Consider the following 26,653-nt stretch of genomic DNA (forward strand, 5'->3'; position numbering starts at 1 on the left):
AGCACAGACATGACAGGCCTTGAGATAATCGGTAACGACGTTCAGTATAAGTGGCCACCAGAATCTCTCTTGAATGATCTGAATAGTTATTTTCCTGCCCGGGTGGCACGCGAACCAGCTATTATGCCCCCACTGAATAACCTCACTCCTCAGGTTATCTGGAACAAATAATTTCCCAGCTGGACACCCTGGTGGGTGAGGAATGTTGTGTGTAGCTGGCCGGACCTTTGACTCTATCTCCGAGGTGACGGCAGACACAAAACATGAAGCAAGGAGAATTGTGCTAGGTTTAGAGGGAGTATGAGATAGATCATACTGATGGGAGAGTGCATCTGATTTGCCATTTTTAAAACCCAGAAGGTAGGAGTGCCCCCTCTAGCCAATGCCGCCACTCCTCCTAGGCCACTTTAACAGCCAACAGTTCTCAGTCACAGGTATTATAATTTTGTTCAGCATCAGATAAGTTCTTTGAGAGATAGGCGCGGGGATATAATTTCTTATCAGTGGGATTAATTTGAGACACAATTGTTCCAGCGCCTAATTTGGATGCATCAACTTTGACCACAAACTGTTTGGCGGGGTCAGGAAGGAGTAGAACGGGGGCCACTGAAACATGATTCTTTAAGACCTGAAATGCCTCGTCACACTCAGGTATCCAGAGAAATGCCTGAAGCAACAAAGTGACACCATGTAACAGTGCAGCAAGGGTACTGAAATGCAGGACTCAAACTCACAGCTCTGAATTTTAAGATCGTTTATTGACTGGTAATGCAGGGTCCGTTACACAAAAATGCACTCCAATATCAGCAAACAAATCAGAAACATCAAGCGATAAGGTGTGGTCAAAAAAACAGGCAGGTGGTCAAAAAACACAACGTGGCTAGCAGGACATTGAACAAACAGGTACACAGCTGGAAGTGAAAGCATAGAGCACAATGATCTGGCAGAGAACTAGTGCAACCAGTGAAGCATAAATACACCCTGGTGATGAGCTACAGATTAGAGAAAGGTGTGTGGAAAATTCCAGAATAGAGTGTGGCCCAGACAGTGTGCACCGCCCACCACCAAGCACAAAGAGAGATGGGGAAAGACAAAGCCCAAGAAAAGCCGACGCCCAAGAAAAACCCAACAAGAGAAACTACACACAAACAAAACAAATCAAAACTAAACTACACAGAATAAAACAGAGCAAGCATGAGACAAAAAGTCCAGAACATGACAGTTTGTGTACCAGCCCAACAGGGGAGTGGAGGATGCCATCAGTTCATGCTGGACAGAGCTTACTCTCTCCTGTAGGAGGCAGGCAGCACTGTGAGTCATGTCTTGACTTCTCCAGTCTTGACTTCTCCAGTCTGTTCAACACCAACTGACCTGATCATCGATAAGCTATGTGACATGAAGGTGGAGGCTCCACTGATGGCCTGAATTACCAACTACCTCACAGGCCGCCCACAGTATGTGAGGCTTCAGGACATTACATCCGACACCATCATGGGCAGCACGGGCCACCACAGGGGGTGGTCCCGTCTCCATTTCTGTTCACACTCTACACCTCAGACGTCAGGTTCTGGTCATAGTCCTGCCACCTGCAGACGTTTTCGGACGACTCTGTCATTGCATCGGCAGTGACCAGGAGACTAAGTACAGGAGTGTGGTGGACAGGTGTGTAGAGTGGTGTGGACTCAACCACCTGCACCTCAACGTATCTAAGATGAAGGAGCTGATGGTAGACTTCAGAGGATGAAAGATCCATCTGAACCCAGTTACCATTAATGGAACTGAGGTGGACATTGTGGACTACTACAAGTACCTGGGTGTCCACATAGACAACAAACTGGACTAGACTGTAAACACAGATGCTGTGTATAAGAAAGGTCAGAGCCGACTGTACTTCCTCATCTTTCAATGTATGCAGAAATATGTTGCAGATGTTTTATCTCTTGGTGGTCTCCAGTGTCATCCTCTACCTTGTAGTGTGCTGGGTGAGCAGGTTGAAGGCAGTGGACATAAACAGACTCAACAAGCTCATTGGGACAGCTGGCTCTGTCCTGGGGGTGGAACTGGAGTCTGTGGTGGAGGTGTCAGGGAGGAGGATGTTGAGGAAACTGCACAGCATCCTGGACAACACCTGCCACCCCCCTGCATACCACACTGGCATCCTATCAGAGCACCTTCAGACAAAGACTAAGACCACAGAGGTGGTTCACAGAGAATGCCACACAAGGTCTTTCCTGTCCGTGGTTGTAGCGATGATACTCTCATTCAGGATTACTCCAGTAAAATACATCAATTCTCCCAAAATTGCTGATGTCTTTAACTGTTGTAACTGTTGGTACACTAACATCCTGGTTCCAATGTTATGTGTCGGACGCAGCTCGGAGAACCGACCAGCGTTTGAAGGACCCAGTATGAAATAAGCAGAGCACGGTACAAAGGCTAACTGAATTTAATACATAACAGTGACCATAATAATAATAAAAAGTGCGGTCTGGCGTGGTGCGCTCCCAGCAGCGCTAATGGTCCGGAGCCAGAAGCTGTTTCGGACCCAAGGACCCCGCCGACACCCCCCAGGTGGCCGCAACAACCGAGTCTGTGAAAGAAGGAACCATTATGTGAGTCCACACTCTACACACAGAACACTTAACGGTGTACAAACAGCAAACACTTCCTGGCTTGATTACTGATCAGCTTCCAACCTGCAGGCATGGAACATCTCGTTCACAAATCACCACTGCAGTGGAAGCTGATACATGACTAACATACAGCTCAATACAATAAGGTGTGAGGGACACCACATTTACTGACTGTATAACTGTTAGTCACAAAATCCAACGTACCTCAGGAAGTGTGCTGACGAGCGTGAGACCTCACCCTCTCCTCTTTCACAGACCGTGCATCAAACCTGGACATTCTCAGCGTCCGCTGCTGATGAGATGGCTCCCGAGACGACGATCTCACCCGTCTGGTCACAAGGTCGAGTCTCTGGCAAATGCACACTGTGCACTTCAGTCTTAAATGCCAACATACTCCAATCCCTCCAGATGCACCTCAGCTGTGAGTCCTGACGAGTCGCAGGTGATCAGGGTGAAGTCCTAACAGCCTCAGCAACACAGCCACTCAGTCCCAAATGCATGCCACCTGGGAGGAAACAAAAGGCAAACAAACCAGCAGCCAGGCCCCCCCAGCCATACAACAGTACCCCACCCTCACGGGAAGCCTCCCGGCGACCACACACACCTGGCCCAGGAGAAACACCCCCCTCCAGGGACCATGGCTGGAAACCACGTCCGCGCTCGTCCTCCAACAGACTGCCCGAACTGGCTGCATATTTGCCCTTGGTTCTAACAGTCTTAGCACAGGTGTGGCCAGGAGTTCCTACACCTGTGCGGTCAGCCTTTCACCAAAACATGTGTGAGTAGTCCAAAACAAAACAACCAAAACATCCCCCCCCCTCCCCAGGGGACCGTCCCATCAAACCCCAGGGAAGGGGAGAAAGGAAAAACAACCCAACAAACAAAAACGCTAAAACACCCCCCCCCCCCCCCCAAACGACACGCCGGGACCAACACCCCCCAGAGGGCCACTCGCCAACTCCAGGAGTAATAACCACGGCCGAGGTCCCTCTGGGATCCACCGTCACCCACGGGGACTACCAGCGCCCCCCAGAGGACCACTCGTCAACCCCAGGAGACGCCTCCCCACACGACCAATGGACCCAGCCCCGGCCGCCCACGGCTAGATGGACCCAACGCCCGTTCCCCCCCAGAGGACACCACAGTCAAACCCTGAGGGCGGAAACTGGGGGAGGGAAAACAAAATAAAAACCCCAAACCCCCCCCCCCCTCCCCTCCCGGGTGCAGAGGCCACCTGGGAAACGCCCAGCACAACCCAACTGCACCCCTCCAGCCATGCCGACACTACGGCACCCCCGGCTGGAGTCAGAGGAGAAGAGAGGGCATAACAAAAAACAAAGAGAAAAAAATAACCCGAATACCACCCCATCACCCCCCCAGGGGACCGCTCCACCTAATCCTGGGGATGTGAAACAAAAAGAAACAAGAAAAAAAAAAAAAAAAAAAAAACAGACCAACACACAGTTCTTTGGGTCCCCGTCTTTCCTTTTCTTTGTCTTTTTTTGTTTGTGTAGCAAAGGCTGCAGGATCGCACCCCCAGACAAACAATGGACAACAAAAAAAACAAAAGCCCACAAAAACCCACTCAAAAAACACCCACACAAAATGAACCAACACAAAACAAATCAGTGAGTTATACCGTCAAGCTCAACCACATGGAACACACCTGTTCCTACTCAAGAGCTTGACGGTACCGTGATTCAGTCACCACAAGGGGGAACCAGAGTGCTAAAAAATAAAAAAACCCCTTTGGTGACAAAAAACAAACGAGCTGCATCCTCGTGCGCAGCTGTGTGCAACAACCAAAATGTGCTCAACTAAATAACGCCGGAGCTGAAACAACAGACGCAGTAGTTACCTTTTATCCGGGGAAACGGGGCTACAACTGTAGCACAGGAAGCCCAGCGACCCGTGCTAACAGAGCTCCGCCGTGCGCGTGAACCCATTACAAACGCACTCTTGCAGCTCCCGTTTAAACCTCTTATCCGGTCGGAGTGTGACGCGAAGCTGTCGCCAGTCACACTCCACCACGACCCACGGATAAGGCACAAACACAGGACACGGCTGCAAGAGAGCACAAATTAGTATCCAGTAATGGGTTCTCAAACACGCACCTTCCGGGCGGAGAGCCCCGCAACTGATCCGGATAACCACTGAACGTCTGCTGCCGCCTTCCCGGCGCGTTACCGTCTCTGCTACCGCTGGGTCCGTGATGTCTGGCCAGAGACTACTGTTATGTGTCGGACGCAGCTCGGAGAACCGACCAGCGTTTGAAGGACCCAGTATGAAATAAGCAGAGCACGGTACAAAGGCTAACTGAATTTAATACATAACAGTGACCATAATAATAATAAAAAGTACGGTCTGGCGTGGTGCGCTCCCAGCAGCGCTAATGGTCCGGAGCCAGAAGCTGTTTCGGACCCAAGGACCCCGCCGACACCCCCCAGGTGGCCGCAACAACCGAGTCTGTGAAAGAAGGAACCATTATGTGAGTCCACACTCTACACACAGAACACTTAAAGGTGTACAAACAGCAAACACTTCCTGGCTTGATTACTGATCAGCTTCCAACCTGCAGGCATGGAACATCTCGTTCACAAATCACCACTGCAGTGGAAGCTGATACATGACTAACATACAGCTCAATACAATAAGGTGTGAGGGACACCACATTTACTGACTGTATAACTGTTAGTCACAAAATCCAACGTACCTCAGGAAGTGTGCTGACGAGCGTGAGACCTCACCCTCTCCTCTTTCACAGACCGTGCATCAAACCTGGACATTCTCAGCGTCCGCTGCTGATGAGATGGCTCCCGAGACGACGATCTCACCCGTCTGGTCACAAGGTCGAGTCTCTGGCAAATGCACACTGTGCACTTCAGTCTTAAATGCCAACATACTCCAATCCCTCCAGATGCACCTCAGCTGTGAGTCCTGACGAGTCGCAGGTGATCAGGGTGAAGTCCTAACAGCCTCAGCAACACAGCCACTCAGTCCCAAATGCATGCCACCTGGGAGGAAACAAAAGGCAAACAAACCAGCAGCCAGGCCCCCCCAGCCATACAACATCCAACTGGGGTTGTCTCCTGAACATTCCTTTAGCCTCGACATTCCAGCAGAGTGATAATTCAGTTTACTTTGAATGTGTTTCTGAAACTAATTATTGGTGAAATTCCAGTCAGAGTAAGTTATCAGAAACATGCTGCATCCCTGGGACCAATTTTATTGCCTACATGTCTCCAAAATGCTCTTTGAAGCATTCCTGGGTCAAACCTTATCTGCAAGACAAACTTGGTTCATCACCAGAGGTTCCCCTTGTGCTAGCAGTGGGAAAAACACAACCACTTTGTGTTGCAAAGAACATTATTTTATCCACATATGAAAGTTCTAATATTTTTCTTGTGTGCATAATTAAGCAAAACACTATTTGCATATATCCAATCTAACCTGAGATGTTTGTTTTTATAAGTTGGTGCATGATAAATGTGATTCTTGAATCATTAATGCTTTGCCATGGTGAAATGTTTTCTTATAATCAATGGTTTGTTTTGGAAGGTTTAGAAATTCTAATCATATTTGGTGTAGTTAAAGAACCTAAAAGACAAAGTCTATGTCAATATATTTAATGTCTTTAAGTATTTGAAACTCTGACTCTCTCTGCATCTGCACAGCAAAGTCTACAAAGCTACACACCACATGGGCAGAGCTTAGGGCCATCGTGTGTGTTTCCAAACAGTGCGAGCAGCTGCACCACATCGTGTTGTTGATGTGGAGAAACATAAAATAAAAACCAGCTGTATAATTAGTGAATGTCACTGGGTTGATAGAAATAATAAATAAAAGGGGACACAATACAGACCCCTGTTGTTAAATAACCCTGGATAAATAAAAAATAAATGCCACTCACAGGATTCGAACCTGCAATTTGCAAAAGCTCAGATTACGAGACGGAAACTTTACCACTACATAACAATCACAGTCTTAGAAGAGGAGTGTAAAATGGCTAAAATCAACAAGAAGATGGTGTGGTTCTTTTGTTTGTTTTAAGAAACATTATAAAAATTGAATAATTTCCAGATATAATGAAAACTATAATTGAATTAAATAATGTATAAATATGATGTATAACCTTGTTAATGTATGGTATGTATCTGTGGTGTATATATGTATATATAGGAGTGTGAGCAAAAATGAATATGTATTTATGAGTCTGTGTTTTGTTGAGCATAAGTGCTAATAGTGTTGGACTTGGACTTTTGGTATGGGGGGTGGGTAACTGATAAGCTTTGCTTTTTCCCACCCCCTTTCAGACACACAGTGAAAATTTTGGTTTTGTTCCGGTTTTGTTTTGATACGTTGTGACTGTGCTGTGTTGCTGAAATAAATTTCATTCATTCATTCATTCAAAATATATATTTTTTTTTTTTAAAAGAGAGAAAAAAAAAGTGCCGTAATAATTGACAAAACGACGTTTGTTATGGCATATTTCTGGTGATACATGACTGAAAGTGGTGTATTTGTCGCACTGTTGTCTTGTCACCTGCGGCGTGCCGCTCACAGCACACACTGTGGCCATTCACGCTGATGATAATAATAACAAGACAAAGCGGAGATCTCACGTGAATAGAGGAGATCTCGTGGGAATTCAGTGGAAAGTCAACACTGAAAGCAGAAATGTCAAATGAAGAATTCCTGGACCAACAGTACAGGAGATTAACCTGTTCATCAGTATGTTGTTTTTGCTGTGGTATGTTTATCCTCTGTAAGTTTTTTTGTGTAACTTTTTGTTTGTCTCAATTAAAAAAAGATTACATTAAAAAAGAGAAAGAGGAGATCTTGTGTGAATAGAGGAGATCTCATCAGAATTCAGTGGAGAGTCGACACTGAAACCGAAAATGTCAATGTTAAACACTTCCTGGGCCAACAATACAGGAGATTAACCTGTTTATCAGTATGTTGTTTTTACTGTGGCATGTTCATCCTCTGAAAGCTTTTTGTGTAACCTTTTGTTGGTCTCAATTAAAAATAAAATCAAATCAAATCAAAGACTAAGTGGAGATCTCGCTGCAATTCAGTGGACAGTTGACACTGAAACAGGAAATGCTACATGTTAAGTCAAAACTAAAACCGGGAACACTAAAGTAAGAGCTGCAGAGCTTCTTAACAGGCCTAGGATTGTCTCAGAAACTGATACAAACTTAACTCATCTGCACACGACGTATATCTCCCTCCCTCCATCTTTATTACACCCCCGTGTCTTTTTTCCAGTTTCATGTTTATTCCATTTCACAGGGTACCAAATAAACTATCCCTGTGTGTCTCAACATCATGTCCAGTCATTTGTAGCTCACACTCGGTATAATTTCTTTTCTGTGTTCATGTTGTCTGATGTGACGGCGTGGGGAATCCCAGCTCCAGGGCCTATTCACGTGAATTTTCATATGTAAATAGGGGTGTGGAAAGGGAGGAGTTTGGTAAGTCTGCATGTGTCCAATTCCATGTTTGTTTGAGATGTACAAACACAATGTGCTTGGATCCATGCGTACACACACATCTGGATATTTCAGTGTGTATGCCATGTTCTGGGTTTTAGAATACACCATGTTTCAGTAGGAAATCAATCAATCAATCAATTTTTTTATATAGCGCCAAATCACAACAAACAGTTGCCCCAAGGCGCTTTATATTGTAAGGCAAGGCCATACAATAATTATGTAAAACCCCAACGGTCAAAACGACCCCCTGTGAGCAAGCACTTGGCTACAGTGGGAAGGAAAAACTCCCTTTTAACAGGAAGAAACCTCCAGCAGAACCAGGCTCAGGGAGGGGCAGTCTTCTGCTGGGACTGGTTGGGGCTGAGGGAGAGAACCAGGAAAAGACATGCTGTGGAGGGGAGCAGAGATCAATCACTAATGATTAAATGCAGAGTGGTGCATACAGAGCAAAAAGAGAAAGAAACAGTGCATCATGGGAACCCCCCAGCAGTCTACGTCTATAGCAGCATAACTAAGGGATGGTTCAGGGTCACCTGATCCAGCCCTAACTATAAGCTTTAGCAAAAAGGAAAGTTTTAAGCCTAATCTTAAAAGTAGAGAGGGTGTCTGTCTCCCTGATCTGAATTGGGAGCTGGTTCCACAGGAGAGGAGCCTGAAAGCTGAAGGCTCTGCCTCCCATTCTACTCTTACAAACCCTAGGAACTACAAGTAAGTCTGCAGTCTGAGAGCGAAGCGCTCTATTGGGGTGATATGGTACTACGAGGTCCCTAAGATAAGATGGGACCTGATTATTCAAAACCTTATAAGTAAGAAGAAGAATTTTAAATTCTATTCTAGAATTAACAGGAAGCCAATGACGAGAGGCCAATATGGGTGAGATATGCTCTCTCCTTCTAGTCCCCGTCAGTACTCTAGCTGCAGCATTTTGAATTAACTGAAGGCTTTTTAGGGAACTTTTAGGACAACCTGATAATAATGAATTACAATAGTCCAGCCTAGAGGAAATAAATGCATGAATTAGTTTTTCAGCATCACTCTGAGACAAGACCTTTCTGATTTTAGAGATATTGCGTAAATACAAAAAAGCAGTCCTACATATTTGTTTAATATGCACTTTGAAGGACATATCCTGATCAAAAATGACTCCAAGATTTCTCACAGTATTACTAGAGGTCAGGGTAATGCCATCCAGAGTAAGGATCTGGTTAGACACCATGTTTCTAAGATTTGTGGGGCCAAGTACAATAACTTCAGTTTTATCTGAGTTTAAAAGCAGGAAATTAGAGGTCATCCATGTCTTTATGTCTGTAAGACAATCCTGCAGTTTAGCTAATTGGTGTGTGTCCTCTGGCTTCATGGATAGATAAAGCTGGGTATCATCTGCGTAACAATGAAAATTTAAGCAATACCGTCTAATAATACTGCCTAAGGGAAGCATGTATAAAGTGAATAAAATTGGTCCTAGCACAGAACCTTGTGGAACTCCATAATTAACTTTAGTCTGTGAAGAAGATTCCCCATTTACATGAACAAATTGTAATCTATTAGACAAATATGATTCAAACCACCGCAGCGCAGTGCCTTTAATACCTATGGCATGCTCTAATCTCTGTAATAAAATTTTATGGTCAACAGTATCAAAAGCAGCACTGAGGTCTAACAGAACAAGCACAGAGATGAGTCCACTGTCCGAGGCCATAAGAAGATCATTTGTAACCTTCACTAATGCTGTTTCTGTACTATGATGAATTCTAAAACCTGACTGAAACTCTTCAAATAGACCATTCCTCTGCAGATGATCAGTTAGCTGTTTTACAACTACCCTTTCAAGAATTTTTGAGAGAAAAGGAAGGTTGGAGATTGGCCTATAATTAGCTAAGATAGCTGGGTCAAGTGATGGCTTTTTAATAATTGGCAAAGCTTCTGGGGAAAACCTGGTCTTGTTAGGAGAGACGGCATCCATCCCACTTTGGATGGAGCAGCTCTCATTTCTAGAAATCTGGCCAATTTTCTTAAATCCTCCAAACCGTGACTATCCAGGGTTGGGACAAGGAAGCAGAGTTGTAGTCTTACACACCTCTCTGCAGCTTCTCTCCCCCTTGCTTCCCCTCATTACCCCATCCCCGTAGAGACGGTGCCTGCTCCCAGACTACCAATAACCAGCAAAAATCTATTTAAGCATAAAAATTCAAAAAGAAAAAATAATATAGCACCTTCAACTGCACCACAGACTAAAACAGTTAAATGTGGTCTATTAAACATTAGGTCTCTCTCTTCTAAGTCCCTGTTGGTAAATGATATAATAATTGATCAACATATTGATTTATTCTGCCTTACAGAAACCTGGTTACAGCAGGATGAATATGTTAGTTTAAATGAGTCAACACCCCCAAGTCACACTAACTGTCAGAATGCTCGTAGCACGGGCCGGGGCGGAGGATTAGAAGCAATCTTCCATTCCAGCTTATTAATTAATCAAAAACCCAGACAGAGCTTTAATTCATTTGAAAGCTTGACTCTTAGTCTTGTCCATCCAAATTGGAAGTCCCAAAAACCAGTTTTATTTGTTATTATCTATCGTCCACCTGGTCGTTACTGTGATTTTCTCTGTGAATTTTCAGACCTTTTGTCTGACTTAGTGCTTAGCTCAGATAAGATAATTATAGTGGGCGATTTTAACATCCACACAGATGCTGAGAATGACAGCCTCAACACTGCATTTAATCTATTATTAGACTCTATTGGCTTTGCTCAAAAAGTAAATGAGTCCACCCACCACTTTAATCATATCTTAGATCTTGTTCTGACTTATGGTATGGAAATAGAAGACTTAACTGTATTCCCTGAAAACTCCCTTCTGTCTGATCATTTCTTAATAACATTTACTCTGATGGACTACCCAGCAGTGGGGAATAAGTTTCATTACACTAGAAGTCTTTCAGAAAGCGCTGTAACTAGGTTTAAGGATATGATTCCTTCTTTATGTTCTCTAATGCCATATACCAACACAGTGCAGAGTAGCTACCTAAACTCTGTAAGTGAGATAGAGTATCTCGTCAATAGTTTTACATCCTCATTGAAGACAACTTTGGATGCTGTAGCTCCTCTAAAAAAGAGAGCTTTAAATCAGAAGTGCCTGACTCCATGGTATAACTCACAAACTCGTAGCTTAAAGCAGATAACCCGTAAGTTGGAGAGGAAATGGCGTCTCACTAATTTAGAAGATCTTCACTTAGCCTGGAAAAAGAGTCTGTTGCTCTATAAAAAAGCCCTCCGTAAAGCTAGGACATCTTTCTACTCATCACTAATTGAAGAAAATAAGAACAACCCCAGGTTTCTTTTCAGCACTGTAGCCAGGCTGACAAAGAGTCAGAGCTCTATTGAGCTGAGTATTCCATTAACTTTAACTAGTAATGACTTCATGACTTTCTTTGCTAACAAAATTTTAACTATTAGAGAAAAAATTACTCATAACCATCCCAAAGACGTATCGTTATCTTTGGCTGCTTTCAGTGATGCCGGTATTTGGTTAGACTCTTTCTCTCCGATTGTTCTGTCTGAGTTATTTTCATTAGTTACTTCATCCAAACCATCAACATGTTTATTAGACCCCATTCCTACCAGGCTGCTCAAGGAAGCCCTACCATTATTTAATGCTTCGATCTTAAATATGATCAATCTATCTTTGTTAGTTGGCTATGTACCACAGGCTTTTAAGGTGGCAGTAATTAAACCATTACTTAAAAAGCCATCACTTGACCCAGCTATCTTAGCTAATTATAGGCCAATCTCCAACCTTCCTTTTCTCTCAAAAATTCTTGAAAGGGTAGTTGTAAAACAGCTAACTGATCATCTGCAGAGGAATGGTCTATTTGAAGAGTTTCAGTCAGGTTTTAGAATTCATCATAGTACAGAAACAGCATTAGTGAAGGTTACAAATGATCTTCTTATGGCCTTGGACAGTGGACTCATCTCTGTGCTTGTTCTGTTAGACCTCAGTGCTGCTTTTGATACTGTTGACCATAAAATTTTATTACAGAGATTAGAGCATGCCATAGGTATTAAAGGCACTGCGCTGCGGTGGTTTGAATCATATTTGTCTAATAGATTACAATTTGTTCATGTAAATGGGGAATCTTCTTCACAGACTAAAGTTAATTATGGAGTTCCACAAGGTTCTGTGCTAGGACCAATTTTATTCACTTTATACATGCTTCCTTTAGGCAGTATTATTAGACGGTATTGCTTAAATTTTCACTGTTACGCAGATGATACCCAGCTTTATCTATCCATGAAGCCAGAGGACACACACCAATTAGCTAAACTGCAGGATTGTCTTACAGACATAAAGACATGGATGACCTCTAATTTCCTGCTTTTAAACTCAGATAAAACTCAAGTTATTGTACTTGGCCCCACAAATCTTAGAAACATGGTGTCTAACCAGATCCTTACTCTGGATGGCATTACCCTGACCTCTAGTAATACTGTGAGAAATCTTGGAGTCATTTTTGATCAGGATATGTCATTCAAAGCGCATATTAAACAAATATGTAGGACTGCTTTTTTGCATTTACGCAATATCTCTAAAATCAGAAAGGTCTTGTCTCAGAGTGATGCTGAAAAACTAATTCATGCATTTATTTCCTCTAGGCTGGACTATTGTAATTCATTATTATCAGGTTGTCCTAAAAGTTCCCTAAAAAGCCTTCAGTTAATTCAAAATGCTGCAGCTAGAGTACTGACGGGGACTAGAAGGAGAGAGCATATCTCACCCATATTGGCCTCTCTTCATTGGCTTCCTGTTAATTCTAGAATAGAATTTAAAATTCTTCTTCTTACTTATAAGGTTTTGAATAATCAGGTCCCAGCTTATCTTAGGGACCTCGTAGTACCATATCACCCCAATAGAGCGCTTCGCTCTCAGACTGCAGGCTTACTTGTAGTTCCTAGGGTTTGTAAGAGTAGAATGGGAGGCAGAGCCTTCAGCTTTCAGGCTCCTCTCCTGTGGAACCAGCTCCCAATTCAGATCAGGGAGACAGACACCCTCTCTACTTTTAAGATTAGGCTTAAAACTTTCCTTTTTGCTAAAGCTTATAGTTAGGGCTGGATCAGGTGACCCTGAACCATCTAGTTATGCTGCTGTAGACGTAGACTGCTGGGGGGTTCCCATGATGCACTGTTTCTTTCTCTTTTTGCTCTGTATGCACCACTCTGCATTTAATCATTAGTGATTGATCTCTGCTCCCCTCCACAGCATGTCTTTTTCCTGGTTCTCTCCCTCAGCCCCAACCAGTCCCAGCAGAAGACTGCCCCTCCCTGAGCCTGGTTCTGCTGGAGGTTTCTTCCTGTTAAAAGGGAGTTTTTCCTTCCCACTGTAGCCAAGTGCTTGCTCACAGGGGGTCGTTTTGACCGTTGGGGTTTTACATGATTATTGTATGGCCTTGCCTTGCAGTGTAAAGCGCCTTGGGGCAACTGTTTGTTGTGATTTGGTGCTATATAAAAAAATTGATTGATTGATTGATTTCACACCCAGAGCAGAAAAGTGCGGGAGAGACAGGAGAAGCCGCCATGCTAAATCGGCTAAGAGCTAGTAGCTACGCTAAGCTAGCGGATTCCTAAAAACACGCAAAGTGAATAATGTGTAAATAATTTAGAGGTGATTCAGCAGAGGGAGTGCTTTAGTTAAGGCACGTGAAGATTACACTGGGAAACAAATCGTTATCTAGTTAACTAGATCAATCTAACTGCGCAGATTAAACAGCTAACAGATACAGAAAAACACCGCTGTGCTCCGGAACAGGAAGTGATACAATACCGCAGTGAGAGCCAACCACCAGTAGAGGCAAGCAAATCCATGCAAGTTTTTGTACACGAGGGCCCTGATGTTAAAGCTGGAACACTAATCAGACCCAGTTATACTGCAGCGTAAATACTGCTTAAAAAAAGATAATTCTCCACATCCCAATTTAGTTAGAGGTTGTAGTAAAATGTAACACAGTAATATTGATTCAACATTTTAGTTTCAAAAAATATTATTATTATTATTATTATTGTTGTTGTTGTTGTTGTTGTTGTTAGTAGTAGTAGTTCATGCAAAAAAATGTCTTCAAAAGTGGACCTCTACTCTCAGGGTGTTGGGGGTGTTCTATCCTCTTAAAGTCCTCTAAGTCTTGTGAGGACAGAGAGATGCTGCGGCTGAGTGAAGTGTGGTCAGTCAGTGCTGGAGGCCTTTAAAATCCACTTACTCTAAACGCCTGACTGGTTTTAAATGTGACAGACTCTCCACAAATGTGTAAACAGGCTGTGCTCTGCATGTGCATGTTCAGTGCCCTCCAAACGTATTACACTTGATATTTCACATATCTTAATTTGTTTATGCCATTTCAATTGCAAAAAATGCAAAAAAAAAAAAAAAAAAAATCTAAAATTCTAAAATTATTTTAAAACTGAAAGCAAATCTCTCCAAAGTGATATAAATAAATTAAAAATATAAAAGCCAAGATGATGGGTTGCATAAGTAATGGTGTAATACCTGTAAATGATCAGTTTAATTGCCAGTTTTCTTTAGACAAATCAGGGGATGGATACATTTACATTTTCAAGTCACTGAATATGTCTTGGACTTTATTTAAATCAGTTATGAAGAAATACAAACAGTATGACACTCTCAACCCAGTCTCACGGCAAGTCGTGATTCAGCAAACGAAATATACATTAATCTATTGGTTTGTGATATTGTGACGAAAAGTGCCTCATTTTCATCACGGCAGCACAAATTCATTGTAATACTTTACGTGATGGTTGCATGAAATTAAAAGTGAAGCGGGGGTCGGGTGGTTAAGGTTAGGGCTGGGGGCAGGAGTAGGGTTAGCAATAATGAGTCAAAAAAAAAAAAACCCTCTCATGAAAATTTGACTCATTTTGTGACGGGAGCATGAAAAAAAAACTGGGCACTCTACAGGTGCTGGTCATATAATTAGAATATCATGAAAAAGTTGATTTATTTCAGTAATTCCATTCAAAAAGTGAAACTTGTATATAATATTCATTCATTACACACAGACTGATATATTTCAAATGTTTATTTCATTTAATGCTGATGATTATAACTGACAACCAATGAAAATCCCAAATTCAGTATCTCAGAAAATTAGAATATTACTTCAGACCAATACAAAAAAAAAAAGAAAAAAGGATTTCTAGCAATGTTGGCCCAATGAAAAGTATGAACATGAACAGTATGAACATGTCCAGCACTCGATACATAGTCGGGGCTCCTTTTGCCTGAATTCCTGCAGTAATGCGGCACGGAGTCGATCAGTCTGTGGCACTGCTCAGGTGGTATGAGAGCCCAGGTTGCTCTGATGGTGGCCTTCAGCTCTTCTGCATTGTTGGGTCTGGCATGTGGCATCTTCCTCTTCACAATACCCCATAGATTTTCTATGGGGTTAACGGTCAGGCAAGTTTGCTGGCCAATTAAGAACAGGGATACCATGGTCCTTAAACCAGGTACTGGTAGCTTTGGCACTGTGTGCAGGGGCCAAGTCCTGTTGGAAAATGAAATCTGTATCTCCATAAAGTTGGTCAGCAGCAGGAAGCAAGAAGTGCTCTACAACTTCCTGGTAGGCGGCTGCGTTGACCTCAGACCTCAGAAAACACAGTGGACCAACACCAGCAGATGACACGGCACCCAAACCATCACTGACTGTGGAAACTTTACACTGGACCTCAAGCAACGTGGATTCTGTGCCTCTCCTCTCTTCCTCCAGACTCTGCGACCTTGATTTTCAAAGGAAATGCAAAATGTACTTTGATCAAAGAACATAACTTTGGAGCACTCAGCAGCAGTCCAGAGTCCTTTTTGTCTTTAGTCCAGACAAGACATTGAGTCAGCAGTCTGCACCATGATTGTGTAGCCCACAGAACTAGACTGAGAGACCAGTTAAAGGCCTTTGCAGGTGTTTGGAGTTAATCAGCTGATTAGAGTCTGACACCAGGTGTCTTCAATATTCAAACTTTTCACAATATTCTAATTTTCTGAGATACTGAATTTGGGATTTTCATTAGTTGTCAGTTATAATCATCAAAATGAAAGGAAATAAACACTTGAAATATATCAGTCTGTGTGGAATGAATGAATACATTATACAAGTTTCACTTTCTGAATGGAATTACTGAAATAAATCAACTTTTTCATGATATTCTAATTATATGACCAGCACCTGTATGGTAAATCTGTGTGGAGTAGACAGTTCTCAAAAACTGAGTGACTGTGCAAGAAGGAGAAGAGTGAGGAAAGACACCAAGACACCCAAAAGAAGTTACAGGCTTCTGTGGCTGTGATTGGAGGGATTGTGCAGAGTGCATGTTTGAGTTTTGTATCAGCAGTTATACAGCTTCATGATGAAACTGTACAGAGGAGGATTTCAGCAGAACCACATGGCCACAATGCATCCCACAGCCACACGGGGGCCCACAGCCATGGCACCACAGAGAACAGAGCCACTCCACTCTGGGATAGGTCCAGTACACTGTACCAGCAGGGGGTGAGAAGTGATCACCAGTCACTCAGTGAAAGACTGTCTCCCAAACTCCAAATGCTCACAGGAGATAGACAGTTCCAGTCCAAACATCACTCAGATCTCACAGCAGAGTGAGAATCAGGTTGATGTCTCTGCACTGTCACGGAAGAGAAGACTCAGCATCTCCACCCACCTGGAAGGTATCCACACCATCCCCACCACCTCCCTGACCAATCCTAGGGCCAGTTCTCAACCCAACTGTGGATACAAGACAACGGCAGCTCCACTATGCAGCTTCCTATCACAGGCCTGTGCCCCCACCCTCAGCCACTGCCAGGGAGACGCTGAGGCCATTCGAGGGACCCTCAGCCATGTTTATGGGTCTCTGGCCTTCCTGGCACCTTTCAGCAAGATGAACATGGGTAAGAATAGACTTCTTCCCCTTGCAGTCACTGACTACGGTCCCGCAGCTCCCTTTAACCATCCCACACACCCCTGTATGGTGCATTTTGAGTTATGTTGGAAATTTTCGCCATGGAACCAGTGGAGAACATGCATGCAGGGTAAAAACAGGAGATGACAAGCCACAGCCAGAAGACCACTCCCCATGCCCTCAAGCCACGGATTACCCCTTGAGATGTAGGTGTGTGAGTGTGAGTGTTATGATGTACATAAAGTGTACACCAAGCATGCTGGAACTGAAATTATGATGCATTGGGGATGCAGACATAACAATGTAGGGCAGCAGGAGGCCCGGCAGCCCTCACATGTCCCGGCTACCAACATGCCTGAGCCCCACTATGACCTGAAATCTCTGACTTTTAACATGGAATTAAAATCAAACACCACTTAAAAAGGGTCCAGGGGGGCAGCACAAAGGAAGAATAGCATCCTCCTCCCAAAAAAAAACTCCTCATAGACCACCCACAGCAGGCTCTAGCTCAAAGCCTGTCTATGGTTTTAGGAATTGAAATGAAACATGGACAGACTCACAGCAATGGCGTACATGGTGATGTTGTCTCTCTCGCTGTCAGCGACGGCCTGCAGAAGCTGTGGGCTGTCATGAGACTCTCCATCTGTGATCACAATCATCACCTTCTTAGCACCTGGACGACCACCGCGTCTGAACCCTTCAGTGCTTCATGAAAATAACAGTCATCTTAAGTTCAGCAGGACATCATGTGCTGATTCCAGACGTGCACATGGTGAGTGAGCGTGGGAGTCATTTCTCCTAAAAGCGCAGTTTGATAACATACCGAGCCACATTGATCCCAAGCGCTGTCCGGGTTTCCTCACCACCTCGCTGGTCAATGGTCCTGGCAGCATCCACTACCTCCTCCACCGTCTGGTAATCGCCCAGGCCAAACTCATGGACCACAGTGGAACCATACTGCACCACACCCACCTGTGGAGAGAAAACCCCTCAGTCGCGGCACAGTGGCTACGTCATGACCAGAAGCGACCTTCGCCTGGATGGCGGTGCCGCGTGCTGATGGTTGTTTGCTGCCTGCAGCTGTTCAGGGTTTAACTCTGTGCAAGAAGAACTCTTCAGTGTTAACTGCTGAATGTCAGGTTGTCCTGTCCAAACTTGTGACACTGCCCTGAGCTCCTGTTCCCTTCACTCAGACAAAACCCAAAGACCGAGCTCCTTCATCCAGGGTAAGATCTTGCTCCCAGCCTTCCTGTTCCAGAGGGGTGTCCTCTGAACTGGAGCTGCTGGTTTATTCATACTGTTTCAACCCACACTGGAGATACATACATCCATTTAAAAATGCCAGTTGTTGTTGCCAGAATACATCTGTAAAAATATGTAAAAAGAACAACCTGTAATTCTTATGGTATAAAGCTGCTGATTACTTATGCAAAAACATCAAGTTTCTTTCTAAATTAATACTATTGTGTTGTTTTTAGGCAGCACAGTGGCTTAGTGGTTATCACTGTTGCCTCACAGCAAGGAGGTCATGGGTTTGATTCCCACCTGTGGCCTTTCTGTGTGGACTTTTCATGTTCGGCACGTGTTTGTGTGGGTTCTGTCCGGTTGCTCCAGCTTCCTCCCACATCTAAAGACATGCAGGTTAGGAGAACTGGAAGCTTTAAATTGTCTGTAGGTTTTTGTTTGTCCGTATGTGTCCCTACGACAGACTGGAGTCCTGTCCAGGGTAAACCCACCTCACACCCTGTGACTGCTGGGATAGACTCCAGCCCCCAGCAACCCAGTTGAAGATGAGTGTGTGTGTGTGTGTGTGGTGTGTGTGTGTGTGTGTGTGTGTGTGTGTGTGTGTGTGTGTGTGTGTGTGTGTGTGTGTGTGGTGTGTGTGTGTGTGTGTGTGTTGTTTTTAAACTAATTAGTTATGTAGAATTTAAATGCAGTTGTTACTTATTGCACATTGAATCCCACTCAGTGAGATTTCATTGTGCTGTTTGTCATGTTCCTGTCCATAATGGGTTCATTCTGAATGGGTCTTTATGTTAGATTTCTTGTGCAGGTAACCTAGTTTCAGCCTTGCTTCCAGGGTCTATGTTAGGTTCAGTTTTTGCTCTGTGGTCACTGTGGTTTGGTTACTTTCTTTTGGTTTATTTTTTGCCACACATGGTTGGTCAGTTCTCACATCTCTTATGTATGTCAATTCACCTCTCCCTCAGCGTAGTACTCAAGTCCCTCTCATTCTAATGTCCATGGCAGTTTGGTAGGTCAGTTTCCCCAGAGGGGGTTGACTGTCGTGACATTTAGGTCCCACTTCAGTTCCAGGTTCACTCCTTCCTCCTGCCACCCGTCTTTGCACATCTCCGTGTCATCCCCCATGAATATACATTGACTCAGGCTACTCATCAGTTCCAACCTCCCGATTCACCAGGGCTTGTTCGGGGATCTTCTGGTCAGCTCCTTGGGCCTTCTGTATTTTCCGTTTACTCCCCTACCAGGCCTCCGGCCTCTTTGTTACATTGTTACCCACCTCACGGTCACCCTTCGGATGCCACATTTGCCCATTTGCCTGCCTGCCCGGTGGTCTCCTCGTTTGTGCTAGGTTGCCCCTGGTTGGGGTTGGTTATTCTCGGGCAGTTTTTCTGCCCGTCCGCTGCCCCTGTTGTGTGTATGCAGTTCCCCTGGGTGTGGGTCCATCTTCTTGGTTGTTTGTGCCCTCCTGCCGTTCCACCATCCCCCACCCGTAATTGGCTTGGTCTGTGGGTTCTGGGGACTGCCAGTGTTGGTCCATTTCTGAATCTTCTGTGTTTTATTTAAATTATATCAGGTTGCCATGGTCATGCTTCAGTTATGGTTGGTTTGGTTTCTTTTTGTCTTTGTGTAGCTTTTCTTTGCCATGTATTTAGTTTTGCTTTGTTTATTATTTGCTTTCACTCTTGGTCCCTTATACTGCTTTAGTCTTAGTTTCATTCTGTTTATCACATTTATTATATTATGCTTTAGTCACAGGGTTGTGTTATTATTTATCTTCTGTGTTGCTGATCTGATTATGTTCATTTGTTATTTATTGCATTTTCTGTTTATCAGTAATCTTTTATTAATTGCATTATTCTGTAGTCACCGGGTTTGTTTATTCTCTATTCTCAGTAGTTTATTTTGCTCTTCTCATTTGTGTTTTCAGTTCATATGTTCATGCTTAGTTTGTTGCCTGTCATGGTTGTTCTACGTTCTGTCCTTGCTTTCTGATTTGTCTTTGTTCTCAGTTTTTGCCCTTCTTATTTGACTGCCCCTGCACCACCCTTGTGTCTTTGGCTGTCACTATTACTCTTTTGTTCTGTGTCTTCATCCATGTCCGCTCTTGCACCTGTTCACGTGTCTTTGTCTGTTTCATCACTCCCACTCTGTTTTCCTGCCTTCACTATCTTGCCCCTTGCTTATCTTTGTTCACTAGTCACGCCCCCTTCCAGAACTTTCACTGACACCTGCATCTTGTTTCACTATTCACACCACCAGTTATTTAAGCCCTCACAGTCTCACAGCTCCAACGATCTGCCAGATCGTCGACTTTGTGTCACTTTCCAGCCTCGGTCCCATGCCTAGTTTTGTCCTGCTTATCAGTATTTTTGACTTTGCCTGTTTTTGACCTTGAGTTAGTCTTGCCTCTGATAGCCCTAACACTGTGTATTTTGACCTGTGCCTGTTGACTACGCCACAGTCTCTCATCTGTCTGCTACCTTTGCCACGCTGCTGGACTACACGTGTACCGGCCACCTGCCTGTTGAACCAGTTAAACCCCTTTTTGAACTCTACCAGTCGTGTCAGTTTGTAGTTGTGTCCATACAGTTGTGCCACGCCTGACACGGTTTCCAATTTGTTCTGTGCCGCTACAGTAGATGGGCCTGGGTTTGAGCTGTAGAAAGACAACAAGCCTCAGGTAGCCTTGAACGTGGGACATTTCACTTTGCACCACCGTGCTGTCACAAAATAGGAACAACTCTGAAATACAACTAACATAGAAATAAATATAATTAACAAATTAACATATTTCTTTATGTATTTGTACAAATTTAGTTCAGAAACATCATGTTGGTTAGAATTGATTGGCTAAATATCATAGATCAGACCAACTCGCACCATGTGATACAACAGTTTATAATGTAAAATTACAGTATTTTATGCAAAGGTATTTCCATATTTCTCTGTATTTTGACAGAATTATTCTGGAAACTACAATTGCCAGGGTTTTCTTTCTGTAAAACCAACACTTTGATTTCCTCATTATTAATTAATTTATTTATCTATTTATTATAGTGTACAAAAAGCCGTCACTCTTTCAGAGTGTTCCTCCTCATGATCAGGCAAAGACCTGGATCGTGTCAGAGCTGATGAATAAATGAACCATGACAAACAGCCCCTGCTGTTGTAAGTGATAAAATACGATTTATGACACCAGTGATAAACTGACCTGTGTCTGACCTGGACCAACATAAACTTTTGAAGGATGTTGATGAGAAAATCCTGGACTTCATACCATGGGTAGATGGAGTTAGAACCATCCAGGACAATCACAATGTCCATGAAAGTTTCACACCCTGGAAGACAACAGGGCAGTTATAGACACAGTCTATAAACCACCAATCAGACAGGTAGGCCAGCAGGCACAGATTACTTACTCTGCAGGGCTGGAGCAAAGGTGTGAAACACTCTGAAGTTTTGGCTGACTGTGGAGCAGATGCCTGTGCTGTAGAAGGAGCTTCCACATTCATGAGACCACAGCGGTCCACAAGCCTGAGGACACATTCAGACACAAAACAGGGACAAAGTGTCAACAGAAAAAGACAACAATGAAATGCAAAAGCAGAGTCCAGCTAAGTCCATGTAAATACAGCAAAGCTCAAAATCCTTAAAACATCTTTTAGTTCTGTAAACACAAATGCATTGTGAACCCTGCACCTTCTATTCCAAATCAATATATGGTCATCGAGTAAAAGTGATCAAATTTGTTATAACTTCACAGAAAGTGAAGAAAAAGGGATATTCAGCCATTCAAAAAAATTATCTGTCTAGTTTTCTTTACAAACTTAAACATTTACTGTATAAATGAGCTTTCAGGCTCCTCTCCTGTGGAACCAGCTCCCAATTCAGATCAGGGAGACAGACACCCTCTCTACTTTTAAGATTAGGCTTAAAACTTTCCTTTTTGCTAAAGCTTATAGTTAGGGCTGGATCAGGTGACCCTGAACCATCCCGTAGGTTATGCTGCTATAGACTTAGACTGCTGGGGGTTGACCGTTGGGGTTTTACATAATTATTGTATGGCTTTGCCTTACAATATAAAGCACCTTGGGGCAACTGTTTGTTGTGATTTGGCGCTATATAAATAAAATTGATTTGATTTGATATAAAGTGAAAAAATGCTTGAAGATTAATTTTCCTGTGAATCTCTGAAACTATTTAGCTGTATGAACATTGTTTCTGAGAACTGCTTCACATCTGTGTTTCATGGAGTTGAACAACTTCTGTCCGCTGTGAACAGGTTTTCCTCTCCAGGGGCCTCTGGTACACAGACATGTGTGGATTTCCTCCTGAAACACGACGTACGCCAAAACCCCAAAACTGCAGTACGCACAAAAATATCCAGATGTATCAAAGTGTGCATACCGCATGGATTCCAAGCACATTCTGTTTGTACATCCCACGGAACGTGGAATGAGAGTGGAACAAAACTCCTCCCTGGGCCACGCCAGTGCGGAGAATGCCGGTTCCTGCCCATCGTCATGAACCGGCAACTTAAATATGCAATTTCATGTAAATAGGCCATTTGAGCAGGGATTCCCCACGACATCACATCAGACAACATGAACACAGAAAAGAAATTATACTATAGATGACTGGAAATGACGTGGAGACACGCAGGGACCGTTTATTCAGTACGCTGTTAAACTGGAAAAATGATCATGGGAGCTACAGAGCATGTGTGTGGTGGGTGTGTGTGGGTGTGTGTGTGTGTGGGTGTGTGTGTGTGTGTGTGTGTGTGTGTGTTGTGGTGTGTGTGTGAGAGTGAGTGAGGCCAACACACTGCAAGCTTAAAAAGGTGAGGCACACCTCCGCTGACAGTGTGACATCACAACTTACACACACATTTATTGACAAATACTGAACACAGGAAGCCTGTTAAGAAGCTCTGCAGCTCACCATCAAGCAAAAAATAAAGAAGATATTAATAATAATAATAATAATAAAACATATTTAAATGTGCACATGCACAAATGTGGTGGCGCTGGTTTACGATGTCTATTAGAAAATATCCGACCTTATTATTTTTTTCAAAAACCATATGGATTTGAATCACGTGTGATTGCGTCAGACAAGCTTGAACCCTCGTGCGCATGCATGAGTTTTTCCACACCTGTCGTTGCGTCATTCGCCTGTGAGCAGGCTTTGTGTGAGGAGTGGTCGACCCCCTCGGTGGATTTTCATTGTCAGGAAATGGCGGAATGATTTGGGCTTTTTTTCCCATCAGAATTTTTCAGAAACTGTTAGAGACTGGCAGCTGGAAACCATTAGAAAAATTTATCTGGCTTTGGTGAAATTTTACGGGCTTCACAGAGAATAAGGACTGTTACTACAGCTTAAGGATGGCTTTAAGGACGCTCGGCATGCCGCGCTCCGTGCCGCTGCGCTCCGTGCCGCCATCGAGAGCCACAACCAACGGATCATTTCTAAACGATGGCTCTGTGGATCCGGGACTGTCGTGGCACTTTCCTCTGGTTATCACAAGAGCGGGACATCAGCCATTATCTGGCAGATTTCACTTTAACAAGATATTTTGTCATGGAAAGCCGAGCGGAGGCTTGCGCGTCACGACCGATTTGCTGATGGAGCGAGACAAAGGAACACCTCCATTTTGGTCTCACAGGACGGCTTTGAGATGGCGTTCAGACAGCTGTCGGTGGTTTTTCCATCGAGTGATTATCCGAGAAATTGTGGATGTGCCTGGACATGCCAGAACATGTCCCGTGAGGCGTCATCACGGCGTTGCTGTGCGCCATGCCGCACCTCCGCGATGCGCGAAGCCTCCACTCCTCTTTCTATGACAAAAACTCTGTAACAGTGGAATGTGCCATTCATTTCCAAACTGGACGCTATGTTTTATCCGGACGTCGTCTGAATAGCACAGGAATTGTGAATGTGGACATCAGCACTTTTCGCACGTTGAGACAGGCGTGTGGAGGAATTCCGCGATGTCCAGCTCTTGTGATAACCAGAGAAAGTGCACATGACGGTCTCGGATCCACAGAGCCATCCGTTTAGAAATGATCCGGTGGTTTGTGGCTCTTGATGGCGGCACGGAGCGCGGCGCACCAAGCGTCCTTAAAGCCGTCCTTAAAGCTGTAGTAACAGTCCTTATTCTCTGTGAAGCCCATAAAACTTCACCGAAAGCCAGATAAATTTTTCTAATGGTTTCCAGCTGCCAGTCTCGAACAGTTTCTGAAAAAAATTCTGATGGAAAAAAATCATTCCGCCATTTCCTGACAATAAAAATCCGCCGAGGGGGTGGCCCACTCCTCACTCAAAGCCTGCTCACAGGCGAATGACGCAACCGACAGGCATGGAAAAAACTCACGCATGCGCACAAAGGGTTCAAGCTTGTCTGACGCAATCACACGTGACTCAAATCCATATGTTTTTTGAAAAAAAAATAAGGTCGGATACTTTTCTAGTAGACCTCGTATGTTCAGATCAATTCCACAATACACTATTTACACAGCAAACGTTGCCATCATGCACCGTGCCAGCCACCAGCCTGATGCACATTTTCACCTCGTATATGATGTGAATACGTGTGCAGTCAATAGCTCTGATTACATTTGGGACACCGGCTCTCGCTGCAAATTACACTTTAATGTTGGAATGTGATGTACCTGGATGATATCGGATGATTGCGTTCCACACAGCTCAGTTTATGAGCCAGTTGTTGTCATTGCAAGTAAAATCCTTGTGTTCCCTGAATACTCGCTCATGTCAGTTTGCATCATTTCCAAGGTCCTCTAGCAACGCTAACGCAGTCACTGTTTGCGCCATTTTACGCATCACTTTGAGTATATTTTATATCCATCCATATAACTGCAAACACGTGGGTGTGTTAAATGTTTATCAGTGTGTCTCTGATGTGCACGTCACTCTGATGTATTCATGTTTTCACACTATTAACGGTTCCCATCATCACCTCTATGTGTCATCAGAAGAACAGAGCTGTACAAACGTGTGCACCCCAGCCAGGATTTTTGTGTGACACACCGCACATTGGTCATTTCACTTTTGATACATCTGAATGTTGGCGTGGAGACGGACGTACGCCAGGTTTTTGTGCGTATGCACACTTTGTACATGAGGCCCCTGGACCTTTGGACTACAGTCCACAGTTCCTCTGCATTTCTTGGCTTTACCCCCAGAAAACGTATCAGCTGCTGTACTTGAAAGCTGATGCAGCAGATGTTTTTATTTCCTGTTTCTTCAGCTGTGTGAAACTTTGTAAAAACATTGCAACTTTTATCATGGCCAAGCAGAGGGTCACCCCTCTGAGTCTGGTCTACTTGAGGTTTCTTCCTCAAATTTTTTCTTACCACTGTCGCCCGTGTTCTTGCTCTGGAGGTTGGTAAGGTTAGACCTTACTTATGTGAAGCACCTTGAGGCAACTTTGTTGTGATTTGGTGCTATATAAATGAAATAAATTTAAATTTGAAAATTTTTGACATCACCCCACAGGATTTCTGTGGGATTAAGGTCCTGGGATTGGACTGGATTCTCCATAATGGTAATCTGGTGGGTCTGGAACCAAGATGCTGTTCATTTTCTGCTGTGTTTGGGGCTGTTGTTTTGTTGAATCATTTCCTCTTCTTTATAAGACAACAAGACCTCTTCAAATGTTCTGATGTGTTCAAACTGATCCCTGATCCTGGGATGTGATCAACAGACCCGAGAAACATCTCCAAGTCATGATGCTCCACCAGGCTTCACTGTCTTCAGTTCAGTTTTTGGGTGTCATCTGACAAACTGTCTGTGACCCTGAGACCCAAGAGAACAAAATGTTGCTCCGTTTCTCTTCTGTCCAGTCAGCGTGTTCTTTGTCAAACCTCTTCAGCACATGTGGTTGTTTCCACAGTGGGACTCTGTGGGGTCTCTTGTCCATGGTTTGCCTTCACACAGACGTCTTCTAATTGTTCCAGGACTCACAGGTACCTTCAGACCTTCTTTGATCCTTTGTCATTCTGTCTGTTCTTTGATCCATTTGAATGGTGGTTTCACTTTGTTTTCTTTTACCATCTTTTTGTTTTCATTTCCATTTTAATCCATTTCAGATCATTTATCTCAGCAGTCTGTCATTTCTGCCTGCCGCTGTTCTCCTTGAATTGCTGGCTGTCTGAGTGGTGTCCAAAAAATGAGGTGGGCTTCATAGATAACTGGCAAAGCTTCTGGGGAAAACCTGGTCTTGTTAGGAGAGACGGCATCCATCCCACTTTGGATGGAGCAGCTCTCATTTCTAGAAATCTGGCCAATTGTCTTAAATCC

The 26,653-nt window shown here is 43.8% G+C and overlaps 1 protein-coding gene and 1 long non-coding RNA gene across 2 annotated transcripts in view; both read right to left on the reverse strand.

The window, feature by feature from the left end:
* The window catches only part of itga11b (integrin, alpha 11b), a 267,605-nt gene that overhangs the window by 197,047 nt on the left and 43,905 nt on the right, over positions 1 to 26,653 (reverse strand). The window lies entirely within an intron of this gene.
* LOC117515207 lies at positions 206 to 26,116 on the reverse strand. The gene is made up of 4 exons (XR_004562103.1): positions 26,000 to 26,116; positions 9,246 to 9,260; positions 4,209 to 4,217; positions 206 to 215 (listed from the first exon to the last, which is right to left on the reverse strand). It is a non-coding gene; the product is annotated as an uncharacterized LOC117515207 (long non-coding RNA).

Source organism: Thalassophryne amazonica, chromosome 8 (assembly GCF_902500255.1).
Source record: "Thalassophryne amazonica chromosome 8, fThaAma1.1, whole genome shotgun sequence".
NCBI lineage: Eukaryota > Metazoa > Chordata > Actinopteri > Batrachoidiformes > Batrachoididae > Thalassophryne > Thalassophryne amazonica.